At 36.9% G+C, this 19,139-nt stretch overlaps 1 long non-coding RNA gene across 1 annotated transcript; it reads left to right on the top strand.

The window, feature by feature from the left end:
• Positions 1–9,074: 9,074 nt before the first annotated feature.
• On the top strand, positions 9,075–17,861 carry LOC140883905 (uncharacterized). The gene is made up of 3 exons (XR_012150484.1): positions 9,075–9,271; positions 11,220–11,709; positions 17,637–17,861. It is a non-coding gene; the product is annotated as an uncharacterized lncRNA (long non-coding RNA).
• The last annotated feature ends 1,278 nt before the right edge of the window (positions 17,862–19,139 follow it).

The following is a 19,139-nucleotide window of genomic DNA, read 5'->3' as shown; positions in this document are numbered from 1 at the left end:
GTAAATCAAGTGGAGCAGTGGACGTTAAGCTAGAGTCAGAAAAAGGTAGTTTATGACTTTTATTGATGTTGCAAGAATTACAATGAAAATTGGAAAGTACACTAGGAGACACTGATAAAAGCCTAGACGACACTAAATAACTAACAATATGAGAGGAGGGGTGACCCAGGCGAGAGTGCCACAAGATCATCGATTCTGTGGCAGAGGAGAAGGCGGATGGTGACGAGATGATGGGTGTGGAGGAGGGCCAGACGTAGATGCCATTCTTACAAGGTCCCGTGAGAAGCAGATTGCCCGTACTGAGATCCTTCAACTGGAAACAAGGGGTAGAAAGGAAACAGAGACATTATGATTAGTACAGAGTTGGGCAACAGAAATTATGTTTTTAGTCATAGAGGGAACACACGGAACATTGGTTAGTAAAAACTCAATGGACGAGGCAGACAAACTGGTTGAGCCAATGTGAGATATGAACAAACCAGAGCCATTGCCCACGACAATGGAGTCAGAGCCATTGTATGGATAGTGAAGGGATAGATTTGCGAGATCTGTTGTCACATGATGCGTAGCTCCAGAGTCGAGAATCTACTCCGACGAAACTGGAGCAGCGATGGGGCTGGAAGCTGTGTGAGCCTGTGGCCGGGTTTGAGCCATTGAAGAGGGATGTGCAGGAGCCGATGAAGACCAAGGAAGATGTTGATAATCCGGGCAACGCTTGGCGGAGTGACCCTGAACACCACAGAGTTGGCAGCGCCCTAAGTAAGGCTTAGGAGTATAGGGCGCTACGGGATGGGGTTGCCAGGAACTCGGCGGCCGCTGGTCACGTGAGCGAGGTAGACCAGAAGGGCGAGATGAGCCCGGATGATAGCCCTGTTGAGCAGGCTTAACAAATCGTGAGGTGGCAAATGCAGTGGCAGGGCTGGTTGGAGTAGGATTGCGAGCCATGAGTTGGGCTTCAAAGTTGAGCAACTTCTCATGTAATTCATCAAAGGTGATGGATGTCTCTCGAGCTTGAATGACATTGGAAAGCTCCTTGTAACCGTCATCGAGGCCATGGAGGATTTTAATGGTAAGGTCTTCATCATCCACATAAACATTCATAAGGGCAAGAGCATCAACATGAGAGCTTGATGCCTTGCAGATACTCCGTGATGGTTTTGGAGCCCTTGACCGGATTGGAGAGGTGTGATTTGAGTTGCATGATACGACCCCTGCTTGGGGCGGCATACGTTTTTTCCAGAATGGTCCAAGCATCACGAGACGTTCTTGCAGAGGCAATGAACAAGAGAATCATGTGAGAGAGGGCGCCGATGATGGCATTTAGTAGAAGTTGATCCTGACGAATCCACATCGAATAATCAGGATTTGGAAGTGGTGCCGCTGGTTGTGGTGATGGGAGGACATGGTTTGGTGCCATCAACAAATCCGATGAGATCGTAACCAATCATGAGGGAATTAAACTGTAGGCGCCAAGCAGAATAGTTGGTGGGGGTGAGTTTAAGAGGAGCTTGTACAGCTATATTAAAGGAGATAAGGGTTGGGGATTTGTCGGAGGTTGGTGGTGGAGTGGGCGGCGTTGTTTGGGAGTCGGCCATGGAAGGAGTGGAGAGAAAAAAAAAATTGAGGCGATTTAGCCTTGTGGCTGTGATACCATGTAGAATTGTTATGAAGAATGAATTAATGTTATTGATCACTGAAGAGCGTATAAATACAAAGTTACAAGCCTAAATTATGGTAAAGATAATCACAAATAACATACTAATCTTAGATACAAAATACAAGAAAGTAAATCACAAATCTAATCTACAAAGTGGGAAACAAATCAGAATAATATTTACAAGATATACTAACATAAAATATAAGATTTTTACAGTTTCGTTCATTCACTATTGCTATAATTTGTTGATGGTGTTCATTTGTTTGTTAGCCTACATTTCGCTGCATCAGATAAATTTGTGTATACGTTATCTCACATTCAATTACAACTAAAAATAATAAAGGACAATGCTACATGTACAAAAAGAATTATAAATATACAGGATTACAAATCTTCTATTCAAATTACAAAACTACCCTGATTTCTTTTAAAAATGGTTTTTTTCTCATCTACAGTTGTTTGATTTGCTTTTAAAAATATTTTTCGAGAAAAATTATTATTTTTATTATTTTTTTTTATTTTTTATTTTTTATTATTTTATCAAAAATTCTTATTTTCATTATCTGTTGTCCCTATTTTAAAAAATTGACTTTGAGATTAGAAATTTTTGTAGTTGTTCGATTATTTTTATTAATTTAATTTAATATTTTTTCCTCAACCTTTTTCTTCTTAATTTGTACTTCGTGTATGAATGTGAGTTATTTGAAAATAGTAAATTTTAACTTTTCAAAATTTTAAATTGATGAGAAATATATTGTTCTCTTAGTGGATGCATATAACAAATTAAACTAAATATAGAGTTTTCATGAATAGGACATAGCAAGAGAGACACCAAAACATATCAACTTGGGTGGAAAAAAATATGAATGCACACATTCATTTCGAATCCAGAATCTTCTAACCAACACAAAAACATTCTAAATTATAGTACATCTTATTGCACAATACTATATCTTATTGCATCCAATTAAATTACTCTCATTAGACCTTAATTAGATACTATCACTTCATCCTCATTTGAATGTCGTCTTGACAAGAATAATGTTGTCGATGTCTGATCAATTCTGTAGTTGGATACTACATGTCCTCCACAATCGATATTCTAAGGATAATGATAAACTCACTATAATTATTATACAAATGTAAAAAACAAGCACAAATATTAGTAACGACTTGAAACACAAAAATCATAATATCATACTATTAATTGTTGTGAGAAAGAGAGCGGAGTCATCATCACAGAATTTTGATAAGGTTGTTGAGTAAACACATTACCATATTCAATATTTTCCGGTTGTGAGTTTTTTCCTTTGTTTGATTTCACTGATAGCTACAAAACCAATATATGCATGAATAAAATGTCAAATATTGATAATTCATATAAAAGTATGTTAGAAATCAATCCGAAAAATTTGGTATTTGAGAATTCACCACGCAAACGAACACACAAGAACAATAACACAATCCCAGAACAGCTAAAACCAACGCACACAGATCAAACTCAAACACTCACACGAAAGCAATAAACAACACAAGTATTTACGTGGTTCGGCAAATATTTGCCTACGTCCACGGGAGAGCAACACAACGCTTTTATTAATCACCAACAGAAACAACCAAGCTCAATCAACAGAGCTTATTACAAAGATGGACTAAGACAAACTCTCAAGCTAAATACAGACATGATTCAAGCTATTGATACTTGAATCTTCCCGTCACAATCTACGCTTAGTTTTCTACTCCGAAATCTCTCCTTTTTCTCTCTCAATATATTTTGAAGAATTTGATTTTCTGTTATTTCGTTGCGGCCATCTTCCATCTGCTTATATAGAGAATTAAACCGATTTTCATCTTGGGCTTTAGGTCAACAGTAACTTACGGCCCAATTATAAAGTCAACATGGTCCAACCCGATAAGACTTCATTCATCAGTCTGATCTGCTCTTGTACTTTGATCTGCATCGATCTGCCTTCAAGCTTCCAGCTTTACGGAAACTTCATCTGACTTCTAACCAAGTCACAATACTCGAGCAATCTATCTGCATGAACTCATCCGAAGACTCATCTGACCATCACTTCGATCTGATCCCAATATTCGATCTGGACCATGAACTTATCTGAACACCGAGCTCATCTGATCTGTACTATTCGATCCGATCTTTTCTCTATTCTCATTCAATCTGATAGAAGCATACTTTAACAATCTCCACCTTGATTCTTTCAGGTTGAATGCTGCTCTCCCTCCTAGCCTCCTTGGCTAATTACCAATCACCGCATTGACTAAGTCCAAACATTTCTTGAACTTAGCATACGGCAGTGACTTCGTCATAGCAGCTGCAGGATTTTCTTCTGATGCTATTTTCACAAGGATCACATCTCCTTTTTCAATCACATCTCTCACGAAATGCATCTTCACATCTATGTGTTTCGATCGTTCATGATAGACTTGGTGTTTTGTCAAGTGTATTGCACTTTGGTTGTCACAGTGTACTACAACTTGATCTTGTTTTACACCCAACTCCGCTATCATCCCTTTTAACCACAATCCTTCCTTTATGGATTCAGTAACAGCTATGAATTCTGCCTCAGTGGTAGAAAGGGAAACCACTGGCTGTAGATTTGACTTCTAGGTGATCGTTGTGCCATAAAAGGTGAACACATAACCAGTCAACGACTTTCTCGTGTCTAAGTTCCCAGCAAAATCTGAATCCACATATCCAACTATCGGATCAATCCCATCTTGCTGTTTTTCAAACTTCAACCCCAGCCCAGTTGTGTTTATGAGATATCGGAGAATCCACTTCAGAGCTTCCCAATGAAATGTTCCCGGATTAGCCATAAATCTTGACACTACACTGATTGCGTATGCCAGATCAGGCCTACTACACACCATCCCATATATGAGACTCCCCACTTCACTAGCATATGGAATACCAGCCATCTTCATCTTGTCTTTCTCACTTTCAGGTGATTGACTCGCAGATAGCTTCAAATATTGTCCCAGAGGGGTCAAGACAGATTTTGCCTGATTCATGTTATACCGCAGAACAACCTTCTTCAAATAGTTCTTCTGACTCAGATGAATCTCCTGTCTTTTCCTGTTTCTCACTATGTCCATGCCCAAAATTCTCTTCGCTTCACCCAGATCTTTCATCTCAAACTCTGTGTTGAGCTGTTGTTTCAAGGATGATATCTCTGTCCTACTTTTACTTTCAATCAATATATCATCAACGTAAATCAGTAGGTACAAGATAACCTGCCTATCATCCTTCTTTAGATAGACACATCTGTCATATTGGCTTCTCACAAAACCAATATCAATCATGAACTCATCAAACCTCTTGTTCCACTACCTCGGACTCTGCTTCAGCCCATACAATGATTTTCTCAGTAATCAGACTTTGTTCTGGGTTTTCTGATGTATGAAGCCCTTTGGTTGTTCCATATAAATGGTTTCTTCCAGGTCATCGTGTAGAAATGCAGTTTTCACATCCATCTGCTCAAGCTTCAAGTTGAGCTGGTTCACTAGTGCTAATATAATCCGGATGGAACAATGTTTGACCACTGGAGAATAGACCTCATTAAAATCTATCCCTTCTACTTGACCAAAACCCTTTGCAACCAATCTTGCTTTATACTTGATATGATCTGTATCAGGAGTTCCTTTCTTCTGTTTATAGATCCACTTGCATCTCAATGTCTTTTGATGTTTCGGTTTGTCTACTAACGTCCAGGTTTGATTCTTCTCAAGTGAGTTCATCTCTTCATTCATAGCTTCAATCCACTTGTTTTTCTGTTTACTCGCCATAGCTTCATCATATGTATTCGGCTCTGAATACTCCACCTCCTCAGCTACTGTAAGTGCATACCAAGCCAGATCAGCTTCACCAAACCTCTTAGGAGCTCGGATCTCCCTTCTGGTTCTGTCCCTTGCAAGATTATAAGTACTTAGATCCTCTGTTGGATCACTCGATGTCTTATCATCATCTTGCATCTCATCTGACCCTTCATCTGGCACAGAAGACTCCACCTCAATCGGTAGTTTATCATTCACACTGATCTGACTATCCTTTCCATCTGTATTCATTTTATATCCCAGTTTGGATTCATCAAACTTCACATCCCTGGTGTTGAAGCACTTTGGACCTCTTGACTCCAGGTTCAAAACTTTATAACCCTTCATACCATCTGGATACCCAATGAATATACATCTGACTTCTCTTGCTTCCAACTTGTCCTGTTTCAGATGAGCATATGCTAGACATCCGAATACCCTCAAGTTTGAGTAGTCTGCAGGTGTTCCACTCCACTTCTCTATTGGTGTTTTGAAACCAATTGCACTGGATGGACACCTATTGACCAAATAGCACGCAACAGATAATGCTTCTCCCCAGAAGGAATTAGGAAGAGAAGCATTGATCAACATACATCTGACCCTTTCCAGAAGAGTTCTGTTCATTATCTCTGCCAGGCCATTCTGTTGTGGTGTTCCTGCCTCTGTTCTGTGTCTGGTAATGCCTTTCTCCTTGCATAGCTTGACAAACTTATCTGATAAGTATTCCAGCTCATTATCTGTTCTCAGGTGTTTAACTCTTCGATCACTCTTGTTCTCAACTGCTAGCAGCCATTCTCTGAACTTGTCATAAGCTTCATCCTTAGTCTTTAAGATGAATATCCATACTCTCCTTGAGTAATCATCTATAAAAGACATGAAGTATCTGCCTCCACCATGAGTTTTTGTCCGAGAAGGACCCCATAGATCTGAATGAATGTAGGCCAATTGTTGCTCAGTTGTGTGACTTCCTTGACCAAACGATACTCTTTTAGATTTCCCAAGAGCACAGCTATCACACAACTCCAGTGATTTGATCTTATCTCCACCTAACAGACCCTGTTTAGACATCTCATGTAATCCCTTCTCACTTACATGTCCAAGCCTCAGATGTCATAGCTTGGTTCTGTCTTGCTGTTCCTGAATACTTGCTGTACTTACAACAATCGTTTCACCTTGTAGTACATACAGGAGGTTCCTCTTGACAGCCTTCATAACAATCAGAGATCCTTTAGACACTGAGATACTGCCTGCTCCTGATTTGAATGAATATCCCTGAGCATCAAGTGTTCACAATGATATCAAGTTTCTCTTCAACTCGGGCACATACCTCACCTTGGTGAGTACTCTGTCGATCCCATCATGCATCCTTATTCTAATATTTCCAGAGCCCTTTATCCTGCATGATTGATTATTCCCCAACAGTATCATGCCCTGATCTGATTCCTCCAATTTTTCAAACCAAGATCTTATAGGACACATGTGAAAGGAGCATCCTGAATCCAGTATCCACTCGTGGTTTTGATCACCTTTAGAAACCACCAATACTTCTGCCGAGTCATATCCATCTGTAGCTACAGCTAGAGTACCATCATCTTTGGGTTTTTCCTGTTGCTTCCCTTTCCTTTTCGGACAATCTCTTCGCAGATGTCCAACCTTCTGACAAGCATAGGACTTCATATTACCCAAATTTCTGTTCTGGTATCTTCCTTGACTCTTCGATCTGGACTTTGGCCTGTATTTCCCACTGGATGTCCTCTTATCACTTCTGCCCCTTGCCGTAAGACCTTTTTTCCATGTGATTCAGTGTTTGTGTTTGACTTTCTCTGAAGTTCCTTGGATTGAATAGCAGACATAACTTCTTCCAATGTTATCTTCTGTTCTTTTCCATATATCAAAGCATCTCTGAAATTTTCATATGCTTTTGGAAGAGCATTCAGAAGTATCAAAGCCCGATCTTAGTCCTCAAGCTTTACTTCAATATTCTCCAAGTCATCCAATATCTTGGTGAATTCTTCGATCTGGTCTTCAAAATTCTTCTCATCCTTAATCACAAAGGAATACAATCTCTGTTTCATGTACAAACGATTAGCCAGAGATTTTGTCATGTATAAATTTTCGAGTTTAAGCCACACCGCCGCTGCAGATTCTTCTCTGGCCACCTCCCGAAGAGGCCTATCTCCCAGACAAAGAATAATTGCACTGTGTGCTTTCTCGAGCAATTCATCCTTGTTCTTTATCTCATTGGACAACTCCTCCTTCTTCTTAAGAGTCTCCACCAATCCTTGTTGTATCAGGATTGCACGCATCTTAATCCTCCAGAGCGAGAAATCGTTCTTGCCCGTAAACTTCTCAATATCAAACTTCATTGATCCCACCATCTTTGCTTAGTTTCCCACAGACGGCGCCACTTGTTAGGAATCAATCCGAAAAATTTGGTATTTGAGAATTCACCACGCAAATGAACACACAAAAACAATAACACAATCCCAGAACAGATAAAATCAACGCACACAGATCAAACTCAAACACTCACGCGAAAGCAATAAACAACACAAGTATTTACGTGGTTCGGCAAAGATTTGCCTACGTCCACGGGAGAGCAACAACTGTGATGCCTAAAATCCAATCTATTAAATCGCATACATTAAATTTAATAAACGTTATGATTATTATTTTTACGTTTAATTGATTTGAATTCTTTATTTTAAAATATGTGCTAATAAAATATTTTATTATTTGTTCAAATAATTTTATTTTACTAACTATTTAACTAATGTTTTTATTTGTTTAAGTTTATTTGTCTAAATGATTTTTATTGTGCAACTTAATTGTGTTAATATTTTAAAAGGTTTAAATTTGCATATTTAAATGATTTTAATTAATTGTTTAGCTTATTTGTTTAAATATCTTGAGTGCCCAACTTATTTATTTTAAATAGCATAAGTTTAGCGATTAATTATTTTAAATTATTTTAAATGTCTAGCTTATTTATTTAAATCCTTTTTAATTGGTCAAATCATTTTAAGTGCAAATTGCTCAAAAATCCCCAATGCAAACATGTTTTGCTCTGCACTCCCTAGCCATTTTTTTGTATCACATTTTTTGTTAATTTGTACCACATCTTGTATGGTTTTGTACCACATCTTGTATTGTTTTGTACCACATTTTATGACTAGGGACCCCAAAGCAAAACATATTTGCATTTGGGGATTTTTGAGCAAATTGCCCTCATTTTAAAAGTTTTGGACTTTGTTTATTCAAATCTTTTATATATATATATATATATTATTGTTTAGATTATTTTAAAGGTTTTATTTCCTCTTGTGTATTTATTTAAAATTATTTTAAATGTTAGTCTAGTTTGTCTAAAATTATTCTAATCATTTTTCTTATTATTTAAATATTGTACTCGTTATCGTGACATCAGAATATTTAAGTATTGTATTTAATTTCTAAATTTTAGCCTAAATTCCTTTAAAGTTAAGTTGCTATTTTGTGTATAGCACTTTTACACCCTTACACACTTAGATTTAAAGACATAACCCTAAACCCCCAATCCTACATCCTCAAACATACGCACACCTCACGCCTACACACACACACCTCACGACATTTCACTGTTTCTCTCCAAGAAATCATCGGCACCCATCGATTCACCTCCATAGCCGCCGCAGCTCCTTCATCTCCCTTCTTCTCCAGCGAAACACTACCTGGGTGTTTCAGCCCCATTTCGGCCGCGGCTCAGGCTATATCTTTGCCCCTTTCAATTTTGTTTGTTAGGCAAGATTGTGGTTTATTCTTCGTGTTCTATATATGATTATTATGTTTAGCATTCGATTTTAGAGATTTCAACTCCTTATTTTTTATTTTGGATTGAATCGTGCCCTGTTCTTCTCAGTTCTCACGGCTGGGATTATATTTACTTTTCTCACTGGAATTTTATTGTCGTTAGCTTATGGTTAGCTTATTATTGCACTTATGAGATAAATGTTGGAGATAAAAGCTTTGAATGCCACTGTCATTGCAATTGTTTACTTTTGAAACTTTTCCCAAAAAATAAATGTGGCAATCTTGTTTGTTTTCTATCGTGTGATTGATGGTATAGATGGATGTGGTGATTTAGGAGCTACCACGGGTGATATGGAGTTCACGTGGTAGCATTAGTTTGAACCGGAGGTGACTAAAGAATGAGAGAGGGACTGATCGAGTGGCAGAAACTTGGGGACTGTTTTGGTTGCTGGGTTTGAGCATTTGGGAAGGGGTTAGGGCGATTGTTTAGAGGCTTTTGGATGTGCCTAGATGTTGTCATAGATATTAGGATATTGGTTTGAGAATTGTGGGACAATTCAATAGGTCTTGGAGTGAGTTTAGGAGGTGGGCTTTGGGCAGATTTCTGGAAGCTTCATTGCTGCCCAGAAATGTGGAATATCAACCGAGTTAGAGGCTGGATTTCGGAGAGGGGTCAGGGCTAGGGGATGCCTTATGGTGTTAGGGAATTTACGTTTCGAACGGAATTCAATTCGGTTGAGTTTTCCTTAAGTTCTAAGCATTTGATCTAAGAGGTGCAGAATTTTGGGTGTATAAGTTGCTGTCCGGAATTTAATGTTTAAAACAGGGTTAAATTCAGATTTTGGTTATGGGCTCGGGTCTGAATTTAACATATGACGTTAGGAATATTACGGTTCAAGCGGAAAGTAATTTGGTTAAGTTTTGGTCGAGCTCTAAGACTTTGAAGAAATAGGTGCAGAATTCTAGACACATGAGCTTGCTGCCCGGAAATGGGAGACTTTAGCTTGGTCTAGAGATGATGGGTGCATTGAGAATGACTTTTATTCTTAGTTTTAAGTGTGTGGGAGTTGTGGTTTCAAGTGGAATCCTTTTTTATTAAGAATCGAGCAAGTTACAAATTTTACGGGCAAACCGCTCGAATTGTCTTAAGCGCTACATTATGGTTTAGTTTTTCCATCCTTTGGTTGTCTCCTAAATCACCATCCCGGTCATTCACATTTGAGTCTCTTGCATGATCATTGATTAAATATTTTCAAGTACATTACATCTACATATGCATGCTAAATTCTTATATCAAGGCAAGAAAGAAAGTATGAAAGAAAATATTTTTATGAACGAAGTGAGATGGTTGTGACTATAGAAATGACGTGTATGTGTGGGGTTGAGAGGTATCTTGACCTACCTTACCAAATATAGAAATGACGTGTATGTGTGGGGTTGAGAGACATCTTGACCTACCTTACCAAATATAGAAATGACGTGTATGTGTGGGGTTGAGAGGCATCTTGACCTACCTTACCAAATATAGAAATGACGTGTATGTGTGGGGTTGAGAGGCATCTTGACCTACCTTACCAAATACAGGGCAAGATCGAGTTGGGTGTTATCCTGACTTTCTTGCGGCATAGTGCACTGCAGCCATGATCATGATCGAAACCTCAGGGTCACAATCAAGGATCTAAGTTCACAGTTTCATTTAAAGATTCAGATACAGTTTATGCAGTTTCATTGATTATACATGACTTAGCCATGCATATGTTTCATTCATGTTCTCTCATTTATTTTGAAGTTTATTACTTGTTTGAAGTAAGGGCACAAAACAAAGGTATTTTTAGTATCAGTTATTTTTAATCTGTGTGTGCTTGTATTTACGTAGTACTCGTTATCCCCCCCATATTCTTGCTGAGTCTTTTAGACTCACTACACTTATTGTTTTCAGGTGAGGAGTATTTCATTGAGATTGAGGGGCAAGAATACCGAGCGGACTGCGATGCGGGCATGACACATTCCCTCCGACCTGTGCTAGTCTTCCGCAAAAGTTTATTTTAACATCTCATATTTTTTTATTATGTCTTGGATTAATGTAAATGTAAAGATTCATTGATTGTTTTTGGACATGGAAATATCAAAGTGTTAATTATTGTTATGGTTGAATTGTCGTATATATCTTCTTCTCAGGTCTTCGTTCGTTTCTCGGTCTGAATTATTTAGCATTGTTGGTCGTTTTATTTTTGAATGATGTCTGTGACAGGTGGGTTGTAATATAAACAGAGAGGTCATGCCGAAATATTTTTTGGAAATCCTTATTTTATTTAGTTAATTTTAAAATTTGAGTCAGGGTTGTTTCAGTTGGTATCAGAGCATGGTTCTGGTTTGGGTTGTGCCTACTGCCGGTTGCAAGAAACTCGAGAAATCTCGCCTCAAAGTCTGTAAGTTTTTTTTTAAGAATTTTATATGTTAGTCATACTTGAATGAATAATTTAAATGTTTTGATGTCATTCTTTTTAGAATATTTTTTTTGAAACTAGATGTTTAATTTGTTTAAGTGCATAGTTTAGTGTTTATTTTCGTTTTAAAATTTTTTTTGGTAGTTTAAAGTGTACCATTTAAATGTTTATTTTTTTAGCATGCGGTTTCAAGTTAAACGGAGTTGGTGTACTGATATTCCTTCCGGTTTTGGACAGTACTTGGTTGTTGTTTGAGTTATAAAGTAGTGTTAGTAATTTGATGAGATTGTAGGAGTTTGTTGGGAAACATTAAACTTGCGTATTAGGAAATATTAATTGTGTGCTATTATTGTAAGTTGTTTTCTTATAACTGGATCTTAATCGGGTACAACTAAGCGAATAGTTTATTTAAGAATTTCTAGACATGTGTTTAGTCAGTTAAGTTTATGAATAGAACTCGTGTGAAGACTTGAGATACGAACTTGATTTTTATATTATTATGGATAGTTTGAACTTTCTTTGTTTATTTGGGCAAGTATGATTTTTGGAAAATATGGAGTCGGTTACTATGAGTCTTTCATTTTTGTGAAGCATTATTCCGATCATTAATTTCCTTATGCTTCAATTGTGCTTGCATCCATTGCAACATACACTTTTGAGCATTTGAGATTTCGTTGCACATCCATTGTTCATTTATGGATTTATATGACATCAGTCAACATTGTATTCTGCTACTTTGACCTTGGTTAAACTTCATAATAAATTATTGTTTATATTTCCCACTTCTTGAAATCTTCTTTGGTTCTAGAGCCACATGTTGATGTGAGTAAGATCCACCTTGCCTTCCTTTTTGGTGATCTACTCATGTTGTGGTTGACAACTGAATATGTCTTAGGACTGTTGTTTCCCCTAATTATTGAATTGTGTGGACTTTTCTCGATCGAAGTCACACCGATTGCTCTTAATTGTGCTTTGATTGTTTGAGCATGGTTTCATTACCCTTATGAACGATCACGAGGTTTGTATCTTGTTGGCTCATATTTATTATTCATGGAGCCTCCATTATTATTCATTCACCCCTAGAGTTGAATTATGAGTGAGTTGTTTTCACTTATCTAGATTTTTATTTTCAGCTTGTTTGTTTGTAATGCTTTCATTATTTCATTTCATACTAAGCAGCATTACTTGTATGCCTGTTTCCCTTTCCTGATCCATCATGTTGAATTATTTGAGTGGTTCATAGTTTCAAATTATCATTTCTATTCTGGTGTAGAGAATCGACTCGTAACCGCTTAGTAAGTGTTTAGACTATTGAAATTTAGTATTAGTACTAGATAAAATCCTAAGTTATTGTTGTGATCCGAGGAATGTCGACTACTAGTTATAACTAGTTCTAGCGAGTAGACTACTAGCTAGTAAATTAATTGAATAGGTTGATTCAATTCTAAATAGGATCGTTAGAGTAAACAGGTGATTTTGGTAAGCTGAATGGGCCAACAGATGTGAGTTAGGAAATAAAGTTGTCACTAGGGACTTTTGGGTACTTTACATTTAAATTCTCAGATTTTGTGAATGTCAACCGGTAAGGATATTGCACCAACTATGGGAATAGAAGGATGAATAGGACGTTCAGGTAGTTTTCTGGATAAGCAATAGATTTATTTATTGAGAAAATACTAAGGTATTGGAGGATCAATTAGAAAGTCTTTTCGACCAGGTTGCAAACTCTTCGAGGTGCCCAATTGCATACTAAGCTCTTGAAATATGAATTAAGGTCAAACACATAATAATTTGGGAATTTTTGGATCTTAAGACTTGCTGTCGAGTTGAACTAGAGATTTGAGATATGTATTCAGGCGTTATGTAAGAATTGTTTGGTACTTAGAGGCGATCTAATCCAATAAATGGATAATAACTCGTGGTATGTTTTCGCTTCAAGGATTGGATTAGATTTATTTATAAAAATAGGTCGATCAATCCTAAGTTGATGAGAGTCAGTTGCCCGCTTGTAAGTTAGCTGAACTAGAGTCGTTGCTTAAGAAAATTTTAATCATCCTTAGAAGCGTTGCGAGTTATAGTATCTAATAAGGGATTGGGCATAGTCAATGATCATTAAGCGTGGCACTGCTAATAAGTGCCATAGGTCTTTAGAATTTCAAATGGTTATTAAGATGTTCTTGAAGATATCCTTGTTCTGTAATATTAAAGATTTGGGAATATAAGGAAAATAACTCGTTTTGTTGATCCGTGCGTGATTGTTGAGGAGATAGGTAATTTATTTTATTGTTTGGGCATGTCATAGAGTTTAGATGTGGAAGTATGGGTCAGATCTATCTCATATCTAGAGGTTTATCAATGTATAATTGTACAGTCCCTTGGTTATCCTATTTAGAAAGGTTTGGTGTTATTTGCTAAGAATTTTCTGAACTGGTGAATTTCTTAAGATTTTGAGTTATAGATCATATGTGTTAAGCTTAATCGGTAAATAGACATTAAGCATAGTTTCGTTGTTAGAAAGCTTTCAAGTTAGAAGTAAGGTCGACATAAATTATTTATTGGTTTTGCGGAAATTTATTGAATGTAGTTGCGATCCAGGATTTAAGGTTATCGAGCTAAGTCAGGCATCAGATATTTTAGGAGTTTAGTTGGCGAATTAAAAACTCTTACAGTCCCGTGGGAACAGTGATTAGAAATTTCTTTTAGGCTAGAAACAGTTGGGGATAAATAGGAGTTTGCAAATTTATTTTGCAGTAAGAGTTAGTCTGGTCCTTGATGATATAGATATCAGTAAGTATCAGAGTGCGCAGCGAAAGCTGACTTGGACCAACTCAGGTAGGTGCTAAGTTGGAAAACTTAGTGTTGATCAGGTCTAAGGTATTCGAACCTAGTTAGTAAGTCCTGAATTTCGAGGACGAAATTTCATTTAAGGGAGGAAGGAATTGTGATGCCTAAAATCCAATCTATTAAATCGCATGCATTAAATTTAATAAACGTTATGATTATTATTTTTACGTTTAATTGATTTGAATTCTTTATTTTAAAATATGTGCTAATAAAATATTTTATTATTTGTTCAAATGATTTTATTTTACTAACTATTTAACTAATGTTTTTATTTGTTTAAGTTTATTTGTCTAAATGATTTTTATTGTGCAACTTAATTGTGTTAATATTTTAAAAGGTTTAAACTTGCATATTTAAATGATTTTAATTAATTGTTTAGCTTATTTGTTTAAATATCTTGAGTGCCCAACTTATTTATTTTAAATAGCATAAGTTTAGCGATTAATTATTTTAAATGATTTTAAATGTCTAGCTTATTTATTTTAAATCCTTTTTAATTGTTCAAATCATTTTAAAAGTTTTAGACTTTGTTTATTCAAATCTTTTATATATATATATATATATTATTGTTTAGATTATTTTAAAGGTTTTATTTCCTCTTGTGTATTTTTTTAAAATTATTTTAAACGTTAGTCTAGTTTGTCTAAAATTATTCTAATCATTTTTCTTATTATTTAAATATTGTACTCGTTGCCGTGACATCAGAATATTTAAAGTATTGTATTTAATTTCTAAATTTTAGCCTAAATTCCTTTAAAGTTAAGTTGTTATTTTGTGTATAGCACTTTTACACCCTTACACACTTAGACTTAAAGACATAACCCTAACCCCCAATCCTACATCCTCAAACACACGCACACCTCACGCCTACACACACACCTCTCACGACATTTCACTGTTTCTCTCCAAGAAATCATCGGCACCCATCGATTCACCTCCATAGCCGCCGCAGCTCCTTCATCTCCCTTCTTCTCCAGCGAAACACTACCTGGGCGAACTGGGCGAAGATACTTCCTCCTCCATTGAGCACGATTTCAGCCCCATTTCGGCCCCACCATTTCGGCCGCGGCTCAGGCTATATCTTTTCCCCTTTTGATTTTGTTTGTTAGGCAAGATTGTGGTTTATTCTTCGTGTTCTATATATGATTATTATGTTTAGCATTCGATTTTAGAGATTTCAACTCCTTATTTTTTATTTTGGATTGAATCGTGCCCTGTTCTTCTCAGTTCTCACGGCTGGGATTATATTTACTTTTCTCACTGGAATTTTATTGTCGTTAGCTTATGGTTAGCTTATTATTGCACTTATGAGATAAATGTTGGAGATAAAAGCTTTGAATGCCACTGTCATTGTAATTGTTTACTTTTGAAACTTTTCCCAGAAAATAAATGTGGCAATCTTGTTTGTTTTCTATCGTGTGATTGATGGTATAGATGGATGTGGTGATTTAGGAGCTACCACGGGTGATATGGAGTTCACGTGGTAGCATTAGTTTGAACCGGAGGTGACTAAAGAATGAGAGAGGGACTGACCGAGTGGCAGAAACTTGGGGACTATTTTGGTTGCTGGGTTTGAGCATTTGGGAAGGGGTTAGGGCGATTGTTTAGAGGCTTTTGGATGTGCCTAGATGTTGTCATCGATATTAGTATATTGGTTTAAGAATCGTGGGACAATTCAATAGGTCTTGGAGTGAGTTTAGGAGGTGGGCTTTGGGCAGATTTCTGGAAGCTTCATTGCTGCCCAGAAATGTGGAATATCAACTGAGTTAGAGGCTGGATTTTGGAGAGGGGTCAGGGCTAGGGGATGCCTTATGGTGTTAGGGAATTGACGTTTCGAACGGAATTCAATTCGGTTGAGTTTTCCTTAAGTTCTAAGCATTTGATCTAAGAGGTGCAGAATTTTGGGTGTATAAGTTGCTGTCCGGAATTTAATGTTTAAAACAGGGTTAAAGTCAGATTTTGGTTATGGGCTCGGGTCTGAATTTAACCTATGACGTTAGGAATATTACGGTTCAAGCGGAAAGTAATTTGGTTAAGTTTTGGTCGAGCTCTAAGACTTTGAAGAAATAGGTGCAGAATTCTAGACACATGAGCTTGCTGCCCAGAAATGGGAGACTTTAGCTTGGTCTAGAGATGATGGGTGCATTGAGAATGACTTCTATTCTTAGTTTTAAGTGTGTGGGAGTTGTGTTTTCAAGCGGAATCCTTTTTGATTAAGAATCGAGAAAGTTACAAATTTTACGGGCAAACCGCTCGAATTGTCTTAAGCGCTACATTATGGTTTAGTTTTCCCATCCTTTGGTTGTCTCCTAAATCACCATCCCGGTCATTCACATTTGAGTCTCTTGCATGATCATTGATTAAATATTTTCAAGTACATTACATCTACATATGCATGCTAAATTCTTATATCAAGGCAAGAAAGAAAGTATGAAAGAAAATATTTTTATGAACGAAGTGAGATGGTTGTGACTATAGAAATGACGTGAATGTGTGGGGTTGAGAGGCATCTTGACCTATCTTACCAAATATAGAAATGACGTGTATGTGTGAGGTTGAGAGGCATCTTGACCTACCTTACCAAATATAGAAATAACGTGTATGTGTGGGGTTGAGAGGCATCTTGACCTACCTTACCAAATATAGAAATGACGTGTATGTGTGGGGTTGAGAGGCATCTTGACCTACCTTACCAAATACAGGGCAAGATCGAGTTGGGTGTTATCCTGACTTCCTTGCGGCATATTGCACTGCAGCCATGATCATGATCGAAACCTCAGGGTCACAATCAAGGATCTAAGTTCACAGTTTCAGTTAAAGATTTAGATACAGTTTATGTAGTTTCATTGATTATACATGACTTAGCCATGCATATGTTTCATTCATGTTCTCTCATTTATTTTGAAGTTTATTTACTTGTTTGAAGTAAGGGCACAAAACAAAGGTATTTTTAGTATCAGTTATTTTTAATCTGTGTGTGCTTGTATTTACGTAGTACTCGTTATCCCCCCCCCCCCCCATATTCTTGCTGAGTCTTTTAGACTCACTACACTTATTATTTTCAGGTGACGAGTATTTCATTGAGATTGAGGGGCAAGACTACCGAGTGGACTGCGATGCGGGCATGGCACATTCCCTCCGACCTATGCTAGTCTTCCGCAAAAGTTTATTTTAACATTTCATATTCTTTTATTATGTCTTGGATTAATGTAAATGTAAAGATTTATTGATTGTCTTTGGGCATGCAAATATCAAAGTGTTAATTATTGTTATGGTTGAATTGTCGTATCTTCTTCTCAGGTCTTCGTTCGTTTCTCGGTCTGAATTATTTAGCATTGTTGGTCGTTTTATTTTTGAATGATGTCTGTGACAGGTGGGTTGTAATATAAACAGAGAGGTCATGCCGAAATATTTTTTGGAAATCCGTATTTTATTTAGTTAATTTTAAAAGTTGAGTCAGGGTCGTTTCAGTCACTTTTATTAATCACCAACAGAAACAACCAAGCTCAATCAACAGAGCTTATTACAAAGATGGACTAAGACAAACTCTCAAGCTAGATACAGACACGATTCAAGCTATTGATACTTGAATCTTTCCGTCACAATCTACGCTTAGTTTTCTACTCCGAAATCTCTTCGTCTTCTCTCTCAATATATTCTGAAGAATTTGATTTTCTGTTATTTCGTTGCGGCCATCTTCCATCTGCTTATATAAAAAATTAAACCGACTTTCATCTTGGGCTTTAGGTCAACATTAACTTACGGCCCAATTATAAAATCAACATGGTTCAACCCGATAAGACTTCATTTATCAGTCTGATCTGCTCTTGTACTTCGATCTGCATCGATCTGCCTTCAAGCTTCCAGCTTTACGGAAACTTTATCTGACTTCTAACCAAGTCACAATACTCGAGCAATCTATCTGCATGAACTCATCCGAAGACTCATCTGACCATCACTTCGATCTAATCCCATTATTCGATCTGGACCATGAACTCATCTGAACACCGAGCTCATCTGATCTGTACTATTCGATCCGATCTCTTCTCTATTCCCATTCAATCTGATAGAAGCATACTTCAACAAAGTATTAGGAATATCTTTTACCTTCGATTTCTTGGAAAACTTCTCCAACGAACTTTTTTTCCTAAGATTCTAAGGGGCTCCTTTTGTTTTAATGTATTTTGGATCAAGAACTTTGCAATGAGAAGCTTGGTTTAAATCATCAACATGATCAGATTGTACTTGCATGCTTAGCGAGGATACCAAATTACGACCGCAATCTAATCGCAATTTTGATATACCAAGATCACTTGTTTACTTCCAATCCACTCGAGGAGCTTTTGAGTTTCATCATCATTATCTGCAGCCAAATCTGCAACATTTTTAAATGTTTTTGAGTACAATCTGGGAGTAGGACTTAAAATCGGCTTGAAACTCTTTCTCAACTTTACTCCTTAGAGCTTTCTCATATTGCTCCACAAACTGTTTTGAAGATGTTTTTGAATGTACATATCCATCAAAAAAATGCATTCATACCCTCACTCCGTTGAGTTGACATTCCGGCC

This window comes from Henckelia pumila, chromosome 2 (genome assembly GCF_033568475.1).
Source record: "Henckelia pumila isolate YLH828 chromosome 2, ASM3356847v2, whole genome shotgun sequence".
Classification (NCBI taxonomy): Eukaryota; Viridiplantae; Streptophyta; class Magnoliopsida; order Lamiales; family Gesneriaceae; genus Henckelia; species Henckelia pumila.
Note: the sequence above shows the minus strand (reverse complement) of the source record. Positions and strands in the feature narration are given on the sequence as shown.